General features: G+C 38.2%; 1 long non-coding RNA gene across 1 annotated transcript; it reads left to right on the forward strand.

Annotated features, from left to right (window-relative positions):
• Positions 1 to 383: 383 nt before the first annotated feature.
• LOC109282222 (uncharacterized) lies at positions 384 to 6,549 on the forward strand. Its single transcript, XR_002089144.2, has 3 exons — positions 384 to 607; positions 1,401 to 1,463; positions 6,480 to 6,549. It is a non-coding gene; the product is annotated as an uncharacterized LOC109282222 (long non-coding RNA).
• Positions 6,550 to 6,809: the final 260 nt, after the last annotated feature.

Consider the following 6,809-nt stretch of genomic DNA (forward strand, 5'->3'; position numbering starts at 1 on the left):
TGACAGCTGGATTGCCAGTGGGAAGCCCCGGATCTGACACACATGCCACACGTCGCATGTTAAATTAATGTTACATACAATTAATACTTTCATTGCACCATAATTATTAAATGTGCCAGAGCTCCAAGACTGTATTTTACATTCAGCATCTAATTGTACTTCTGATGGTAGGACTGCGGAAAGGGAATCTTGTAGAGTAGACAAATTTGCTCTGCAAGGTGCACATTTAATCAATTATAATTTATTTTGCACAGTTAGATTGGTAATTATAAGGTGGGCTGTTTTCCCAAGCAAAACTGTTTCTTGAACCATTCACTTTCAATCAAATTTATTGATTTCCAATAGATTTCTCTTTTGAATAAATTAATTTCTATAGAGACCTGAAATAATGACGATCATCTTTGGGGTTTTTTTACCATTAATTTTACAGAAGGCACCAATCTATTTTAGCTGCCCATTGAAAAAGGGAAACCAAGGAAAAGGAAGATTGATTTGAGAATGGAACAAAGAGGGAAGAAGCTGGAGATAAAAGAAAAGAAGGAAAATTAGAGAAAAGCAGAGAAGTGAAAAGATCTTAGCATCATGATAGTACAGTCACTGTTGTTATGTAAGTAATTCAGGAATACATTCTGGCCCTTTCTATACAACAGTAGAAGAGGGCATTAGAGGTCTGTTGCTGCCTTTGACTGGTATACTCTACTGTTGCTACATTCTTTATGTGCAAAGGATAGTTTCTTCCACAAACCTGCTGTGTTGTCCCCTCCTGCCTACCATTCAGATGAGGACAAAAGGAGTCAGATCCCTGATTGTTTTACTCCTTCCACTCCCAACATCCCCAGTAGTACAGCTAGGCTGGCATATTAGGGAAAACTACCAGCCTCCAGGAAGCATACAAAAAGATGTAGCTGCTTATTCTGCCCATGATCATTAATGCTGCAATGTAATTCAAAGAATTCATAACTGGTAATAACAGAATTCAGGTACATTCAGAAAGATTTCAAAGTCATTAAAATTCAGCATAAACAAACATATAACAAATGACTAGGGGTTATTTCTATATAATTGTATTTGATTTAATATTTCAAAATAAATGCACTGTATTATTGTATGCCCTTATATACGTTCCATTTTATATGTATTTTCTTGACCAGTATGCTTTCTCTGCTTCTTATTTTATACCTCACACAGAGCTTAAAAGGGCAACAGGAGATTTTGAAAGTTTTTGATGGTGTTTTTGTCTTTGAGACAACTGACCATTTAGAGGGATTGGAGTATGGGTTATCTTTGTTTATGCATCTGCGTATGTACCCTTACTATACTGTCTATCATATATGACATAACCCTTCATGACATTTTAATTATTCCCTTTTCAAATATTGTTTTATGTCTTTTTATCTTAGATAGAGAGGACCTAGTCCTATGCCATAGACAAATGAAGACTTGAAAAAAGATTTGAAAAAAAGGTATGCCATCTAAATATCATGTCCAATATTTCTATTTTATAACTCAAAAAGGTACTTGAGCCTGCTTTTGTGTCTAATCTTAAGGTCTCTACTTTGGTAATAAGAATTCTACAACAGTAAAGTCTGTTCGATTCAATTTTTTGTTGCTAATACACTTTAAAAGTCATTTTAAGCAGGTTGCATAACTATGGAACTTATCCATGCTTCTTCCCAGAAATAAGCTATTGAGCACAATAGCAGATAATCATTGAATTAGACAGTATATTATAAGGAATATGGAAACAATCAAAATTACATACATCTATTCAATTTTGGCTAGGTTTATAACCTTAATATTATTTAATAGAGATCTATTGTGTTTTCTTTCATTAATAAAATCAATAATTAAAAAAATCCATAATGTGTATCAATTCACTGAAAGCATTAGAATATGACTGCCGAATAATTTATATATTCATTGAGATTGCCCTGACTCACTTATCTCAAAAAGTCTTATTGTCTGCCAAAATGCTCCACCATAGATCTGCCTCATTCTAAAATCTGTCTGGAATGTTTTCTGATAGAAACGAGGTTCTCTAGTGAGTGTCATTTTTCACAAAATGAAAAATTATCCCAATTTACATGGATTTTTTTTTCCTGGTCAAGAACTTCAGCATGCCAAAATTGTAATAGGTCAGCTGAAAACTGAAATAGTTCTGTTTATATATATTGCCCCAGTATCCCATGGGAGTTGGATTCAATTGCTTAATCCTTCATTCTCATCTGTAGGCCTGGATCCCTAGTCAGACTATATCTCCCAGGACGATATATAGTTACTTCCAAGGCAGAAGAGGGAGTTGAAATCAAATCAACTTTCTAGATGAGTCCACTAATCATTAGCCTACCACACTGAAGTCATCATTTCCATACTTTAAGGATTTATCCCTATTTCACTTTTGGCTAGCACCAGGCAGCTGCATCTAATGTCCCCTTGCCAGGTTGGTGGCTGTACTGAAGCATCTAACATCTCCCCCTCCCCTCCCCACCCCCCCCCCTTTTTTTTTTACAGGGAGCAAGGGTTCCAATTTAGATGAAAGGAAACTGGAAGTTAGGCATTTTAGAGTCTAATCTTTGACACCTGAGTACTTTAACTGCATCTCATTAGTAGCTGCTGTTTTTTAATTGTGTTCATTTTATGTGTGAAAAAAATGCGTAAGTCAAAATTTGCATTAATCACAAAGGATCTTAAACATCTTAAAGATATATTGTCCCGTACATATATGGGGCTGACATTTTTTTTCAAATGAAGACTCCACATACCCTCAAAGTAATAGTCATTTCTAGTATAGCAGCATCCTTATTCCCACATTCCTATTGTACAGTGATTGAGCTGTACATAAGATGCTGCTTATCAACTGTCTGTTCTGCACAGTTTATAATATTCAACATAATAGGCCCTTGGATGGTGACATTGATCCATGGTTGACTGTGCACTTTACTGCTAAACACTTACTTAAAAACAAATGTAAGGAAAGAAAAAGGTTTTAAAGAAAGAAAAACAAGCATCAACTGTGACAAGCAGATAAAGTGATGGAGACAGGCTCACATACTAAATTGCAAAGCATCAAAATCTCTCAAATGTGAGGATTTTTATTGCAAAAAAATGCAAGCCATAATTTGAAGTAATTTTGCTATCAGGGCAGGCCTTTGTTTTCTTCTTCTAGTTAATGATTTTCTAATTCCACAGCTACAGTAGAGTCCTCTGAGGATCCATCCCAATTTGCTTCTCTCAGGATTTGGAAAAAAGTAGTCCCATAACCTCTTTACTTTCTGTTGTGTAAAGCTGTACTTTTCATAGTTAGATGGGTATTAATATAGCTATTATTACTTTTAGGATTATTATTGCAGAGAGGAAAAAAAGTCATGATTAATTCATAGTCTAGAACATGTCAAATATTATTTGGAATCATATTTAAATAATTAGAATACTAATTTCATTATGAGACACTTCTTTTTCCTCATATGTAATCTATATGGTCATCCCACCCCACCCTTTCACCATTCTTCCCTCTCTGCTTCGATTCTCACCCCAAAAAGATATCGATAGATTTTTCAGGTTAAAATAACAATCAGATCAGCATATAGCCTGATTTCAAAGTGCTTGTGCTTGCATTTCTGGATTTAAAAACATGGTCCTCTACTACTTCGGCTAAAAGACCAGACACCAAAATTAGTTAAAAAATAAATCAATCAAAACAAAGTCTAGCTCATCTATTAGGTATAAAAAGAATATTCCAAAATCCCAAGTGTCATAACAGTGCATTAATATCTAATATATGTGCAAGTTCATGTGTAATACAAATATAGCCAAGATTTTAAAAATGCAATGTTTCTATGTGTTCAGTGTCCCTTTAGAGTATCTATAACACTCCCATGGCACCCACGAGCTAACTTTCTAAGAGCATGCCCTGTTTACCTGCTCCTGTTTCACAGAGGTCAAATCTGGAAGCCATCTCTCTTGGCATGCTTGAGAGCCACAGGAGGGGGTGCACTCAGCCCCTCACAAGGGGGCAGCTTTACTGACACAGTTTTGGCTTTGGAGGGTACAGAGCCAGAATGAGTGAACAGGGTGTGCTTGTTGGCAGTGCGGTCAACTGTGCCACAGAAGCCATGGAGACATACCCTTAAAGCAGTGGTCACTAAACAGTGTATCTTGATCCACCTGTAGACCTCAGAGCCTCTTGTTGTAGATCTCAGAGCCTCTTGGAGTCAATTCAAGGCTAAGGTGGGGAGCTGAGTGCCCGCGTGTATGCATGTGCATGCCCCAGCCCAGCAGGTCAGTCCATGGGGAAGAGAAGGGGCAGTGGCTAGATGGAGGCCCCCGCAGTGTGGGACAGTGCTGCAGAGGCAGGAGCAGGGGTAAGTTGGGTGGAGCCCCATCCAGCTGGGACTTACCTGCTGGGGAGGCGCACTTCCAAATAATTTTTTCTCCCTCTGCCTATATCTGCCCCCACCCCCCTCCCTTCCCTCCCCACAGACCTACCTGCTGGGTGTGTGTGTGTGGGGGGGGGGGGGGGAGGCAGCGGCGCACAGTACATCTTGGGTTGCTTTTAAATGCCAAGGGTGATCTACTTAAAAAGGGTGGAGACCACTGCCTTAAATGTCTAATATTAGATGGTGGGTGCATTCAAAAAATCAGGACCCTTAGTGATATCTCAAGTTAGAAATCACAATATCTACATGGAGAGTGTGGCTGAGTGTAATACTCGGCCTTTTGGCTAAGATCAGTGATTAATATCTACATGGAAAGTATGACTCCTTTAGGATCTCGTCAGAATGATACCAAGGATTCTGTACCCTTGTAGTCAGTCTTTTTATGAACAGTGTGCAGTTAGGCCATTGCTGAGCAAGGGCAATGGACCTACATAAGATTTGAACATTTACTCAATTAAAGTAGATGTATTGAAGATAATTTTTAAGACAACACTTTGTACTCTCCTGAAGAGATAGGAAGGGCTGCCCTGCAGAGGGACAATGTGAAGAGAGAGAGAGTTTGCCCCCATAGGGACACCATTTGCCCTGAGGGCAAGTGAAGCTGCTCTGCAGGCACCCCTCTTTGAAATGGGAGGAGTGATGTAGCCCCAGCAGGGTTTGAATGAGATGGACATTAGCACAAGCCCAGGAAGAGTCCTGGCCTGGGACTGGCTGAGAGGGCTTGTCAGGGGAGACACTCCACTCGGGGACCCTGCAGCAGCTACCCAGGGAGCTGAGCAAGGCCACTGGCTACTGAGTACCGCAGGATCTGACTATTCAGGTGAGGGCATGGGTAGTGTTGTATCCAGCGTTACACTTTCATTTTCTGGCCATGTTTATTTCTTAAATAATTCTCAGAAACAACGTGATTTTTCATTGTTATGGGAACTGTTCACTCTTATGCTGTCTGTTTAACCTTATCTTATTACTTTGTTCTGGAGACCAGAAACCCTACCAGAATGGGGTCTCACAAAAGCTACCCAGCCACATGGCCTTGCTGGGAATACCCCAAATGATTGGATTCTTGTTTAGCTCAGAATAACTGCCTTTCTAAAAGAAACACTAACACATTTTTTTTACATAGGCATAACTATCCACACAATACCTATTAAAGCATAGTTTAGTTCATATTACCCTTACTAGCTTCGTATTCTGGCATCATAGCTTTGTCTTCCATTTCCCTTGTGTAAAAAAATGCTCAGGTACAACAAAGGGAATCTACACTTATTGTACTAACTGTGAGTATCCCCTGAAATACTTGCTGACAGCCAAGGGTCTTCCTTGAACTCCAGCTATGATAGTCCCATTTTGCATTATCCAGCACAAGTAAAATTGCCGAGGACCTCTTGCCTGTATTAATTTTAATCAGGTTTTTCTATCTTCTTCTCTTTTCTTCTAAGTAGACTATCAGCCCATACAAGTAGGTTCAAAATGGGGCAGAAGCTTCCCTTTGGCCTCAGCGTTTTCTTATACACAGAGTAACTTGTAGTAGATGTCACATGGCCAGAGAAACACTTTGAAAACTTGTTCTAATAGTGCTTCCGTGATGAAATATCAAACCCTGTATTTCAACTCAAAACACATTTTAAAAATGACTTATAATTATAAACTCTTGAAAAGTAGGGTTCATCATTAAAATGCTGACAGCTAACATAATGTAATAACACTATGAATGAAATAAGGAAAATGCTGCACTAGAAACATGCAAAATAAGGAGGGAGAGATGAAGATCCATCAATGGTTGGGCCCTGTAATAACAATGAGCATAGTGTGGGACGTGGCCACCTGAATCTAATGAATTAATCCCTTTTCAGTACTCCATCTTAAATAGAAGTTATTTCTTCTCCAAAGTCAGTCTCAGTATGACATGGAAAATTGCATTCAGACCTCCAGTTTTGAATATGACAACAAATCATTATAATTCGTTCATTTATGTTTTTTCTGCTTATGTTTTTCCGTATGCATTTGAAATGCCTCAATTTGTCTCTGGACTTTGATTTGAAGAAATGTTTAAACAAGAGAGTACAAAGCCGAGTTACAGATCAAGCTTCAGGATAATTTGATAACATTATAGGTACATTTTAATGTCTATTTTTTTGGTTTCATCTGGAATATCTTGTCTGAAATAAAAGAAGTCAATCTAGATTTACTCAGAAAGAAGATTATGGCCCATTTAATAACACGTAAAGTGTTGTTTTGTTTTCATTTCAAGGGGAGAGACCTCTCAGTGAAGTATTAGTCAATATGATGGAAAAAGATAATCCTTCAAAAAATCTTTTGTTCTAAGACTTTTCCAAACAGCTTCAAGTTGGAAGGTCACAATGGTTAGAAATT

Source organism: Alligator mississippiensis, chromosome 5, assembly GCF_030867095.1.
Source record: "Alligator mississippiensis isolate rAllMis1 chromosome 5, rAllMis1, whole genome shotgun sequence".
NCBI classification, from domain to species: Eukaryota; Metazoa; Chordata; order Crocodylia; family Alligatoridae; genus Alligator; species Alligator mississippiensis.